At 42.5% G+C, this 14,078-nt stretch overlaps 1 protein-coding gene across 19 annotated transcripts in view; it reads right to left on the minus strand.

Annotated features, from left to right (window-relative positions):
• Positions 1 to 5,790, minus strand: part of WDR33 (WD repeat domain 33) — a 103,615-nt gene extending 97,825 nt beyond the window's left edge. For all 19 annotated transcript variants that reach the window (XM_073807836.1, XM_073807835.1, XM_073807834.1 and 16 more), the window contains exon 1: positions 5,636 to 5,790. The gene's annotated coding sequence lies outside the window, so the exon portion shown is untranslated. The remainder of the gene's footprint in view (positions 1 to 5,635) is intronic.
• Between the last annotated feature and the right edge of the window lie 8,288 nt (positions 5,791 to 14,078).

Raw genomic sequence — 14,078 nt, forward strand, 5'->3', positions numbered from 1 at the left:
TGGTTAAGAATCCGCCTGCCAATGCAGGGGACACGGGTTCCAGCCCTGGTCCGGGAAGATCCCAAATGCCGCGGAGCAACTGAGCCCATGTGCCACAACTACAGAGCCCACGCGCCACAACTACTGAAGCCTGCGCACCTAGAACCCGTGCTCCGCAACAAGAGAAGCCCCCTCAATGAGAAGCCCGTGCACTGCAACGAAGAGTAGCCCCGGCTCGCTGCAACTAGAGAAAGCCCACGTGCAGCAACGAAGACCCAACACAGCCAAAATTAAATAAATAAAATAAAATTTTTAAAAAAACAGTAACAACTACAACATACCAAAAAACAGTATTAGTAATTCTCCAAAAACGAAAACAAAACTAATAGACTATACTCTAAAAATAAGTCATTAAGGCTTCCCTGGTGGCGCAGTGGTTGAGAGTCCACCTGCCGATGCAGGAGACACGGGTTCATGCCCCGGTCCGGGAAGATCCCACATGCTGCGGAGCGGCTAGGCCCGTGAACCATGGCCGCTGAGTCTGTGCGTCTGGAGCCTGTGCTCCGCAATGGGAGAGGCCACAACAGTGAGAGGCCCACGTACCACACACACACACAAAAAAAGTCATTAAAGAAAAAAAGACCACAGAACTGGTCTTGATTAAAAACTAAAGAAATATGACAATCAAATACAATGTTCAATTTTAGGTTGGATCCTAAATGACAGGGGGGAAAAAACTCTGTAAGGGACGTTATTGAGACAACTAGAGAAACTGGAATATGAAATTTGAATATCAAATATTGTATCAATGTTAAATGTGTAGAATTTGTTAATACTGTGGGTATTTAAGAGAATGGTGTTCTTAGGGGAAAGATGCATGGTGTCTGTGAAGGACTCCAGATGGTTCAGAAAAAATACATGGGCTGGCGGGAATTCCCAGGGAGCCCAGTGGTTAGGACTAGGTGCTTTCACTGCCATGGCCTGGGTTCAATCCCTGGTTGGGGAACTAAGATCCCGCAAGCTGCTCAGCACGGCCAAAAAACAACCAAAAACATGGGATGGGGAAAAAGAAGGGATGGAGGGAAGGAGGGATAAAGCAAATGTGACAAAAAGTTAACAACTGGTGAACAGGGATGAAAAAGTATGAGAGTTCTTTGTACTAGTATTCCAACTCTTCTGTAAGTTCGTATTTATTTCAAAATTTAAAAGTTTAAGCAGAGCGACTTCCGTGGTGGCGCAGTGGATAAGACTCCGCACTCCCAATGCAGGGGGCCCAGGTTCAATCCCTGGTCAGGGAACTAGATCCCACATGCATGCCACAACTAAGAGTTCGCGTGCGGCTACTAAGGAGCCTATGTGCTGCAATTAAGGAGTTGGTGAGTGGCAACTAAGAAGCCCTCCTGCCGCAACCAAGACCCAGTGCAACCAAATAAATAATAAAAATTTTTTTGTAAGTTTAAAACATGAAAGAGGGGGAAGCTCTTTTTTTTTTTACAGAAAACAGCTAATAAATGTAAAGAAATAACAGAGCCATGCTGAGAATTTTTGTAGAAAGTTCACTCATTTAATTTTCATAACCCCCAATTAAATAAATGACTAGGCCAACAATCAACCACTAAATGACGGGGAAAATGTACCTTTTCAACGAAGAAACCTGATGGACACCACACTAACCAAGTAAACTTAGCATAGTAAACAATGGGGCAAACTAACATCTGGTAATCCTCACCACCTTATTGATCACTAGAAACAGGAGAACCAGACATTCTGTCCTTCCTGATGTAACACAATGTAAATTACATATCATCATCTATGAAGTATTTTTGCCAAAAATATCTGACCCAAATTTAATCAAACCTCTCTAGATCTAACGTCCAATTTATAGGAAATTTTAAAAATAGAGAAATAAGTTAAATGCCATTTTAATCATTTAATCAGAAAATCCCAAATGTGGAACATTCTTTAAAAAGTCCATGCCAGAGACTTAATGCTAACTGTCTTACGCATAATAATGGTTACTGTTTTTATATAGTCTTAGCGGGAGGCTAGTTTGCAATAAAAATACATAAAGTGTAGAAAAATGGCATTACTTTAAAGAGATCCATCCTGAGGTATTCAGGGGACAAACAGCATGATATCTATGTTTAATTTCAACTGGTTGCTGCGGGGAGAGGTATACTGAGAACTAAAGCAAAATGGTTAAATGTAAGTAACAGATAAATCTAAATGAAAGGCAACAGGTGTTCACTGTGTTACTCTTTCAACTTTTCTGGATGTTTGCAGTTTCTCCTAACATAAAAAGATAGGAAAAAAGTTACCAGATTATCCCACATACAAATAAAGGGAAATTGCTCCTTAGAAGTATCTTACTAAGTGGGACAGTAAATAGAGCAAGTGCCTATAACAAAGTCAGCCTTCAAGCACAGTTGGGCATTTGTCAACCCACCCAACAATCTGTTCAAAACCGTTAAGGCATAGTGCCCGGTAGTATGAAGGCAGTCACACAGACCTTAGATTAACCGGAGAGACAGCTGTAAATAAATAAATACTCACTGAAGACCTCATTAATGGGAAGAGATTTAGTTGGATGTTGAGGAATGGACAAGATATGCATAGTCTGAAAGAGGTCACCAGTAAGGGCCAAGGAGCAGAATAATAAACCAGGTCTGTGTGAAATATGGATCCCAACAGAGTCATGAAGAGAATTTTTGTAGAAAAATCAATCATTCATCCATTTTTATAATGCTTAGGCTTTATGAATATAAAAAAAATATAAGGCTCTGAAACATCTGCCTTCAAAGAGCTGACAAAGTAATGGAAAAGATACTGCTTCAATCAAAATACATTAGAGAGAGATATACACAAAATTCTTTAATAACACAGGGAAAGGAGTAATCAGTTTACCAGAGGAATGAGATTATCAGTAAGTTTTCAACAAAGATATTTGAGTTAGTTTTTAAACAGTGAGAATGGGAAAGGTAGGAATGGGCAAGATGGATGAAGGGGGGCCAAAAGGTGCAAACTTCCAATTCTAAAATAAATAAGTTATAAGGATGTAACATATGACATCGTGACTACAGTTAATAACACTATACTTCATATTTAAAAGTTTCTGAATAGATCTTAAAAGTTCTCATGGCAAGAAAACAAAATTGTAACTATGTATGGTGATGGACTTATTGCGATGATCATTTTGCAATATACACTAATAGCGAATCATTATGTTGTACACCTGAAAGTAATATCTCAATTAAAAAAAAGTGACCTCATCAATTAAAGTCACAGAAAGAAAAATGCCAAAAATTACTGAATGCTTACTATGTACTAGACACTTTCTTTTACCTTTGAAATAAGTACTATAATTTACATTTTTATATATAAGAAAACTCAAGTTCAGAGAGTGTAAATGACCAAATGTAGAAAAGCTAGTTAGTGGTGAGCCTGGCATTCAAACCTAGGTCTGTCTACCGCTAAAACCCATGGCCTTTACAATACCACCCAGCTCTGGGAATTTACAAGCACTCAAGTTATGAACATAAGGTACAATACAAACGTTATAAAGTCAGTCACTACCAGAAAATACTAAAATGTTCTAGGGCCAGAAAGGATGAGAGTAATGTAAAGATTTTCCAATACTATACATACTTAAGAGTCTCAGAAATACTTCCACTATTCCAAAAGAAAAAGTTTCAGCACAAGCAAAAGTGTCAACACAAATAAAATCCTGGAATTACAAGCAACAGTTTCAACGCAAAATCCTGGAATAATGTTTGGCAGAAAACTACGACAATCTGGAGTCTTCAACAACAAATCTGGAATGCTTAAACAACTAGTAAGTTTATGACATTTAATTAAACATACTTTGATAATGAAGATTTCTAATCTGCAGGCTCTAGCTAATGAATACTACTTTATCTAAAAGTCGTTTTTTCTTTTTTTTTTTGGCTGAGCAACCTCAAAAGGATTACATAAATAGATTAAGTGAAAAGCTTTCACTGATATCTTTGTCAATATATTCGTTACAGTTACAAAGCTTTATTTTACCTTACCTGCTTCTTTCTTATTCTGAAATATGAAACAGTTCGAACTTCAGCAATAATCAAATAGCACGTTTTTCCCAAAGTAGTGTGAAAAATATACGGACTTATTACTTAGCAAAGAGAGCTTTGAATAAGCTCCTTAAGTGGTTACTAAAAGTATAATTAAAGCCTTAGGTCAGGGTAAAACTGTGATGGCAAATCTGTCGTCTTAGTATTTTTCACCAACCTAAGAATGCAGGTTAAGCCATCAACCTCAGGGATAAGGATTTATTTTTTCCTAAAGCACTGGGATGTAAGGCCAACTTTCTATGAAAATTCTTCCCCCATATACACAAAGATAAAAATTTTCCCTAAACTTCAAGAAAAAAGGCCAAATACGAAACTAGACGCCTCAACAAACTGAAACCGATACAGTATTTTGCCGCCTTCTAGGCAAGGAGACCAATTAAAAAGTGCAAAGGTTATAAAAGATAGGCGTAAAAAAAAAAAAAAGATAGGTGTCAAAAGCAATTAAGATTAAGAACAGAAAAATGCCCTCAGGGGAAGAATGAACATGTTTCCTTTTAACTAACAGTCTCTAAAAGTTTTGTTTAAATTAAACAGATCTACCACTGCATCACGTTCACAGGCAAAAAATGCTGCGTGCACTGAATCTCCAGAGTGTACCCGAAAGTCAACTCAGTGCTCCCAAGAGGTATTCCTTTTAACATAAGCTTTTTGTTCATACTCGTCTTCGAAATTTCCCGAACAGTCAACTGCATGTCATCTGTGTGGAAATTACTTCAAAACATTCTTGACGGGCTTTCTACAAATAATCCGTGCTTTTCTGACTTGATTTAAACAGGTCCAATTATGGAATTCCCTATCGACCCGCCTCCTTCTTCTTTCTCCGGAAGGACCACCAACCACTAGGGTTTACAACCAAGTAACCAGTTTTTTCCTTTCCGTAAAAAAAAGAGAATGCCTTCTAAGAACCTAAATATCTAGTTGTCAGAAGTCTTAAAGTCGGAAACGTGCAGAGAGTTCTTAAGGGACACTTGCAGGGACCATGATCTAAACCAAACAAAATACTAATGTAGCTATTCCAAAGGAGCAGGGGATTTCTGCCTGTCAAGCTGTGGACTTATCCCTGTTAAAATACCGACTTCCAGCCACGATAATAACGAGGTTAAACCTTCCGCCGTTTTACAGGTTTCCCATTAACTAACTTCCCGTGACCCCTTCACCCAACCACTCAAAACCACACTCCATTCCACTCTCGGCCCAACCCCTTCCACTCCCGCCCCAAATTCCAGTTTTAACGCGCTTCCCTCCTCCAAACTTCCCAGTTTTCTCCGTGGCCTACCCTACCTACGTCTTCTCGTCGCCACCGGTCCCCAGTCAGGGCCTTGGTCCTACCATGCCTGCCTTTCCCGGTCTGCCTCAAGCCTCCAGGCCCGTCCCCGAAGGCCCGAACCCGCCTCAAAGAGCCCTCGGGAGTTCGATCCTCCCAGCTCTTCCAACCCATCCCCAGGCACCCCCCAGGCCCCCAAAGCACGCAACGGCCGAGCATGAAAATGGCGGAGAGTGCCGCCGCCTGCTGCAGGCGAGCGGTCCCGTGCCGCCGCCGCACTCACCCTGTGGCGCTGAGCAGAGCTCCTAATGACTAGCGAGCGAAATGTTCGTCTTCACAGTCAGGAGTATCTCTCCTGTCTGGCCTCCTCCCTCCCCTCTCAATCCCACTCCTCCAAAAGAGCAGCCGCCATCTTCCCCTATGAGCCACCGAGCGCACGCCCCTGCGTCATCACGCACCGGCGTACGCTACTACGTCACGCGCGCCGGGGCCGCCGGGCTCCCTAGGGCTCAATCTGCGCCTGCGCATAGGTGAGAGGCGGGGCCTGACCGGAACCCCACGCGGCTTAGCTGAGCGACTCCTTTGTTCCAGCTGAGACGAGGACGGAGCCGCAGCCAGAGGAGGGACCGGGAGATGGTGGTGCTGCCGTACTTTTTTCACATTGTGAGCTAACCTTGACGCTCTCAGAAGTACCCTGTTTTCGAAATTGAATGAGAAATTTGTTCGAGGGCGGTGCTGCAGTTGCTAAGTCTGTTTATTCATCCGTGGAATTGGGGGTATATCTTAAGAATTTGAAGGAAAGCGCCGAGCTGAGTCAAGCACACAGAGTTTGCGCGTTCCCGGTGCCTCTGAGTTATCGCCTTTCCTCACTGAGTGGAGACCAAGTTATAAAAACTGAGTCCTAGGGTACGACCACTTTGGTAAACTGTTTCCAGTACTAAAACTAAGCCCTCCCTTGAGACTCAGCAGTTCCCCTCCAAGAGGACTGAGTGCATGCGTCCACCAGAGGCTTGCACGGGAATGTTCATAGCAGCTTTTTTTGTGATAACCAAACACTGGTAACCCCAATGTCCATCAGCAGTTGTACTGGTAAATAAATTGTGGTGCGGTCATGCAGTGGGCTGCTATGTAGCGACAGGAAATTCAGGCATACCTCGGAGGTACTGCGTGTTCAGTTCCATACCACCGTAATAAAGCCAATATTGCAGTAAAGTGAGTCACACGATTTTTTTTTTCATTTCTCAGTGCATATAAGTTTATGTTTGCACTGTACTTAGTCTATTAAGTGTGAAATAGCACTAAGTCTAAAAGAAATACATACCTTAATTTCAAAATGCTTTATTGCTAAAATATGCTAACCATCATCTGACAATGCAGGCTTGCCACGAACCTTAAATTTGTAGGAAAAAAATGCAATATCTGTGGAGCGCAATAAAACAAGGTATGCCTGTAATTACTGATAAATGCAACAAACTGGATGAATATCACAGATACTGTTAAATCAGGCACAAAAGAGGACACGGATGATTCCACTTATATGAAGTTCAGAATACAACTTCAAAACAAAAAAGTTGTCTTCTAACTTTAGGAAAGTAATTTGGCAGTATGAATCAAGAATCTTAAAAATATTTATTACTTTTGCCTCTAATTCCTCTTCTAAGAATCTATTCTAAGGATGGTCACAGAAGTGTGAAAAATATATATATACAAAACTTCATTTAAGTATTATTGATGATAGGGAAAAAAAAGGGAGCAACTTAAATGTCCAATAGCAGGGAATGGCTAAATAATGGTAGAGTATCTGTACATTACAGAGTATCTATACAACGTTTTTATGATGATATCAGAAATGCTTATTATCTGATTTTAGTGGAACATGAATATGAAGAACTATAAATATGTGTATGTAATGAGAAATAACCTAAGGAAATAATATGGTGGGATTAAGGATGACTATTGTGTTCTGTTTTTGTAATCACTGAGGGGGAAAGGGTGTGTTTTTTTAAAGCAGTAACAGGTTACTGACATGGTATATTAAATTATTAAATGAATCTCTATTTATTAACAATTACAGTTTACAAATTCCTGTTGATTGATTAACATCATACGTCATTTAGGAATTCTTTCTCTTTCCATTTTTTTGGACTAGACTTGGAAGTTCACTGGGCATTATTAACAAATATCAGAACCCCACACCTCCCCAGGTGCCAAAAGTTTAATCTTCATTCCTTCAATTCCAGGAAGGCAGGGATTATCAGAAACTTGGAAGCAACAAGCAAAGATTTAGGAAAGAAGGATTTTACTCCAGGGTAGTGTTAAAAAACAAAATTCGACTGAGTAAATTTTAAAGATCTTATTGGTTTTACTCAATGATTCATGAATCAGGCAGCATCCAATCTAACAGATGGAAAGGAGCTCCAAGGAGAGTATAGGCAGAAGGGTCCAGGAACAAGGAAGTTCTACTAGCAAAAAGTAGATTGGTCACTTTGCTTTAAGGGCTGGGGTTATCAGTCAGGTTACTTAACTAGAGCTGATTATGCGATTCCTGATTGACTGGTTTAAGATTGCATTTCTGGGAGAGCTGAAACTGTAATTAAGTCTCAGTTTGATGAGGTGGGGCTTAGCATAAGTGACTCCATTTTGGGCCTGTTGTCTTGTTTTTATCAATTCCCCCCAAACACTTTGTTTTTTTTGGCCATGTCATGTGGCTTATAAATATATGTATGTAATGAGAAATAACCTCTTAATTCCCTGACCAGAGATCAAACCCATGCCCCCTGCATTGGGAGCACAGAGTCTTAACGCCTGGACCTCCTGGACCTCCTGTGGTGTTTACAGGTCGCTACATTGGGTTCACGTTCTTTAAGTCAGTCATTCTCTTCGTTCCTTTTCTGATGTTCTAGTTTTAGGGAGATCTTTTGCTCTCTGGTTAGTGACTGCAAACATGCATTTGAAGGTTTTGAGAGAATACCAAGCCTCAGGAAGACTACTATGATTATCAAAAGCAGGATAATTCCCAATATCTGGCATGTACTTTGGAGCCATGATCCCCAAGACCCAAATCAATCAGAATCAAATAAGTCAGAGAAAGACCCCATGGAAGGAGTCACTCTCTTAAGACAACTGGCTTGTTCACTGATCTTATGTAGCTGAGTCTCAACTTCTTCAGAAGTGTCAATCCAAGTGCAACAAATGGTGTTAGCCGTAGCACAAACGCCTCCTTGCTCAGTTAAAAGGTAACCAAGGGTTATCCTATTATCAAAAACAACTTCAGCCAGAGATTCTAGGGATGTTCGTTGGGCAGCTATTGCTTTAGCAGCAGATTCTACAGTACAAGAGTTAAGGAGAGGTTCCTGATCACAGCCTCATTTGCGTTTACTCCTAACCAAGGAAGTAGCGACCTGCCAAAGGAAGTGAATTTTGAATCATAAATGCCTTCTGGTAATTCCCATTTGGGTCTGTGGCTCAGGACTGAAAAGGTGATAGCCATGGAGCTCAGTAAAATTTAAGGGTCTGTAAACTACACAGGCAGTTCTCTTAATCCATTCTGATGATCTCTGTCTTGTAATGTTTTTTTCCTTTTTTTTTTTTTTGCAGTACGCGGGCCTCTCACTGTTGTGGCCTCTCCCGCTGTGGAGCACAGGCTCCGGACATGCAGGCCCAGCGGCCATGGCTCACGGGCCCAGCCGCTCCGCGGCATGTGGGATCCTCCCGGACCAGGGCACAAACCCGAGTCCCCTGCATCGGCAGGTGGACTCCCAACCACTAGCGCCACCAGGGAAGCCCCTGTAATTAATGTTTTAAGGCCATCCATATTTAAAGTGATTATTGAGATAGTTGGATTAATATATACCATATTTGTAACTATTTTCTATCCTTTGCCCCTGTTCTCTCTTTTTTGTCTTCCACTCTTTTAAATTATTTTTTGCCTCTGATTTTAATCAAAATGTGATTCCATTTTTTCTCTTAACATATCAGTAGTACTTCTTTTAAAATTTTTTAAACGGTTTCCCTACAATTAACAATCTAAATTTACAACTAACCTAAATTCACTTTCAAATAACACTGTATTTCTTTCTTTCTTTCTTTTTTAATATTTATTTACTTATTTGGCTGTGCTGGGTCTTAGCTGCGGCAGGCGGGGTCTTCGTTGCCATGTGCGGGATCTTTGGATCTTTAGTTTCAGCATGCAGGAACCCCAGTTGTGTCATACAGGATCCAGTTCCCTGACCAGGGATCGAACCCAGGCCCCCTGCATTGGGAGCATGGAGCCTTAGCCAGTGGACCACCAGGGAAGTCCCAACACTGTATTTCTTCATGGTTATGTAGGTATCTTATAACAGAGTTTTCCCAGTTCCTCCCTTCCATCCCTTATAAAATTTCTCTCATACATTTCACTTATCCGTAAACTATTATCACCAAATGTATTTTTGCAATTATTAATTTGAAGACAGTGAATCTTTTAGATAAATTAAGAATAAGAAAAGTAAAAACTAAAAAATATTTTATTTTGGGACTTCCCTGGCGGTCCAGTGGTTAGGACTCCACACTTCCACTGCAGGGGGTACGGATTCAATCCCTGGTCGGGGAGCTAAGATCCCACATAGCCGCAAGGCGCTGCCAAAAAAAAAAATTTATTTTACCTTAATTTATACCTTCTCTAACACTCTTCCTTTCTTTATGTAGCCCCAAGTTCCTGACCTACATCATTTTCTTTCTCTGAAGAACTTTCTTTAACATTTCTTGCAAGGCAGGTCTACTGGAGACAAATTCAGTTTCTATTTATGTTAGAGTCTGTATTTCATCATCACTTTTGAAAGAGAAATTTGATAGATACAGAATTCTAGGTTGGTGGGACTTCCCTGGTGGCGCAGTGGTTAAGAATCCACCTGCCAATGCAGGGGACATGGGTTCAAGCCCTAGTCTGGGAAGATCCCACGTGCCACGGAGCAACTAAGCCCATGTGCCACAACTACTGAGCCTGCACTCTAGAGCCCGCAAGCCACAACTACTGAAGCCCGCACGCCTAGAGCCCATGCTCCGCAACAAAGACAAGCCACTGCAGTGAGAAGCCCGCGCACCGCTTGAAAAGTAGCTCCCGCTTGCCGCAACTAGAGAAAGCCCACGGGCAGCAACGAAAACCCAACGCAGCCAAAAATAAATAAATAAATAAATTTATTTAAAAAAGAATTCTAGGTTGGTGGGGTGTTTTTTTTTCTTTCAACACTTTAAATATTTCACTCCACTCTCTGCTTGCTTGCATGGTTTCTGAAGAGAAAATCAATATATTTCTTATACTAGTTTCTCTACACGTAAGATTTTTTCCTTCTGCCTTCTTTCAGGGTTTTCTTTTTGTCTTTGATTTTCTTAAGTTTGAATACGATATACAAAGGTATTGATCACTTGGTGTTTATGCTGCTTGGTGTTCTCTGTGATTCCTGTGGTTTGATGTATGTTAAATAAAAGTTTCCAGCCATTATCAAGTATTTATTTTCTTTCTTTCTTTCCTTCTTTATTGTTTTATTTCTTTCTTCTTGTATCCCCTTTACACAGATGTTATCCCTTTTATAATTGTCCCACAGTCCCTGGATATTCTTTTCTACTTTATTCAGTCTTTTCTCTCTCGCTCTCTTTTTTTTTAGTTTGAAAAGTTTCTATTGATATATCTTCAAGCTCACTGATTCTTTCCTCAGTCATATCTAGCCTATTCATGAGTTCATCAAAACATTCTCCATTTCTGTTAGTGTTTTTTATTTCTACCGTTTCGTCTTAGAATTTCTATCTCCTTGTTTACACTGCCCATCATGTTCTTGCATGTTGTTCAATTTTCCGTTGGAGCTCTTAGCATATGAATTACACTCATTTTATTATTTATTTTTAATTTATTTACTTATTTTTGGCTGTGTTGGGCCTTTGTTGCTGCTCATGGGCTTTCTCTAGTTGCAGCGAGCGAGGGCTACTCTTTGTTGTGGTGCACAGGCTTCTCATTGCGGTGGCTTCTCTTGTTGCGGAGCACAGGCTCTAGGCACGCAGGCTTCAGTAGTTGTGCCTCGTGGGCTCTAGAGCACAGGCTTAGTAGTTGTGGTGCCCGGGCTTAGTTGCCCCGCGGCATGTGGGATCTTCCCAGACCAGGGCTGGAACCCATGTCCCCTGCATTGGCAGGCAGATTCTTAACCACTGCGTCACCAGGGAAACCCAAATTACACTTACTTTAAATTTCCAGTCTAATATTCCAGAATCGCTATCATATTCCAGTCTGGTTCTGATGCTTGCTCTGTCCCTTCAAATTGTGGGGGGAGAGGGTGGTTGCCTTTTAGTATGCCTTGTAATTTTTGGTTGAAAGCTGGACATGATTAGTGTATTGGGTAAAAAATACACCAAACTGAGGTAAATAGGGCTTTAATGTAAGTTTTTTATGTTCTAGGAGTTAAGCCATGTTTACTCTTTGCTGCTAGTCATAGGTGTCAGAAGCAATCATTTTCTCTGGGGTGCTTTGTTTTTTGCAGGTTTTTGTTGTTGTTGTTGTTTATTTTGTCTTCCCTGTTCTTTTTGTGATGATAGTTTGCCCCGTGACCTCATCTCTATGATGGATTTAGGAAGAATTGTTGATTTTCAGTTTGTTCAGCTTCTCTTCTTCTTGTGGTGACAGGCGTAATGATCTCTAATCTCCATACATATTGGACCACAAACTGGAAGTCTTTTAACCTTTTATAATTAAAATGAACTAATTTTAGCTTGTTTCCCCTTCATCCCTATTTTTGGAAAAGCAAAGAAATGTAATTCAGGGAGTCGTTTTACTTTTTTAAAGCAGGATGTCACAAACTGCTCAAGGATATGCCACATCCTAGAATTAAAGCTTTCCTTGCTTGTGCTGGCTGAGAAGCTCTAATGCCAGGCCCATTCCCTTTAGGTGAGATTTGTGTGTAGGTAATTTGCCTAGGCCTTTAAAAGCAAAAAAGTAAGAAAAGAGATTGCTACATTAGAAAAGACTAAACGTGTAGGGTGTGGACTCCTGGTGTACACTCAGGGTGATCCAGCCCCTCCAGGTCAGAAAGTGGGGTGACAATTCCAACAGGCAACAATGAGCCTCTGTCTTTATCCCCCCCCACCCCCTGCCCCCGGCCTGTCTTATCCTGGACTTGCACTGAGCTTTAAACTCAAAGTACACTTTTTTTCTCTTCGTTTTTGGCCGCACCGCACGACTTGCGGGACCTTAGTTCCCCGACCAGGGATCAAACACGGCTCCCCGGCAGTGGAAGCCCAGAGTCCTAACCACTGGACCACCAGGGAATTCCCAAAATGTAGTTTTAATATTCAGAAGTTGGCCAGTCTTTCTAGTCATCAAGTTGTGCTACTCTCCACGCCTGCTGAGCTGGGCCACAGGAAACTAAACAGGTCTGACTTCCCGATCACGACTCATACAAGTCAGTGCTTTCCACACGATCTACAGAGTACAGACATGTGAGAATTATGCAAAGCAACAAGACTAAGGCTTAATTATAAGTTACAGAGAAGACCCAAGGGTTCTGGGAGAAAAAATGGTGAGAGGGGAGGAATCCACTGTAGGCAGTAGGAGGGATCCCGCCTGCTCCATGGCTGGAGGGGACAGGACAGGACAAGGACCTCTTACAGACAACAGCCTCAAACTACCCACCTTAGGGGAAAACTGCAGAATACGGGATGGGAATGCTGTTTCTCTGGGTGCCCAGTTTGTTCCAGGATCACAGAGGTCAGGCCTACATGTGTGTATCACATTGAAATGGGGCCCATACGACGTCCAGCCTGGGAGGAAGGAAGACACTGACTACTTCTCCAGGAAGCTATTCAGTCAGGCCAGCATTCGCCTCTTAGACCCCAAGGGAGTGCCTGGATCCCGACGTGGAGGAAAATGACTTGGTTGCCCCAGTGGTTTTGTGTCCCACCCTGGACAGGTGGTAAGGGAGCCGTAACAGCAAGGTTGCTCATCCCTGTGCCTACTGCAGAGACAGGGCTCCTAGGGGTTGAGACGGGGATGGACGTGCCCCTAAAGGCTTTGCTGGCAGTGGTACTGGGCCCTTGGCTGGAAGGATGGCGGCTCTACTGGGGAATGCCCCTGGGAATGTGACTTAAGATAGGGGCAGTAGTGCCTCCAAACACAGGGCTATTCTTAGTGCTGGGTCCTGGGGTCACCTTGGGGTGCTCTGACCAGGGGGACCCAGGTGTTCAGTCCCAGACTTCCCCCATAGCAGTGTGCTGTAGTCAGCAACCCTCCACCCCTCGCCTTGTGTCTGCTATAATGCTGAGTGCCCCAAAGGGGCAGCTTAGATCTGGGGTAAAGCCCATAGGTGCTACTGAAACCCTCAACCTGAAGGGAGCCGGGCTTGTGCTGCCAAACTCCCGGCAGGTGCTGGCCCCCCGTGCCTGGGTGGGGCTGAGGGGCAGAGTCTGCCCAGGTAGTTGCCCATAGAGCGCTTGGGGAAGTCAGCCCTTGGATAGAGAGCTAGGCTTCAAGCACTCTTCTTCCGCCGTCAACCTCCAAAGCTCACACTGTCTGGCCTGCTTCTGGGACACAGCTTGGGAATGTGTGAGTCAGGAATGGGCGTGGGTTCACGGAACCGCCGGCGCAAAAGTCCTGGAGGGATGGCTTGTGTGCAGAGGACGCGCAAGGACCTGAGGCAGCACAGGTGCAGATTCACCTCGGACCCTCTGGCGCTTCCCAGTCCTGGGGTCTGAGGGTTGGAGGTTTT

This window comes from Tursiops truncatus, chromosome 7, assembly GCF_011762595.2.
Source record: "Tursiops truncatus isolate mTurTru1 chromosome 7, mTurTru1.mat.Y, whole genome shotgun sequence".
In the NCBI taxonomy this organism is placed as follows: Eukaryota; Metazoa; Chordata; class Mammalia; order Artiodactyla; family Delphinidae; genus Tursiops; species Tursiops truncatus.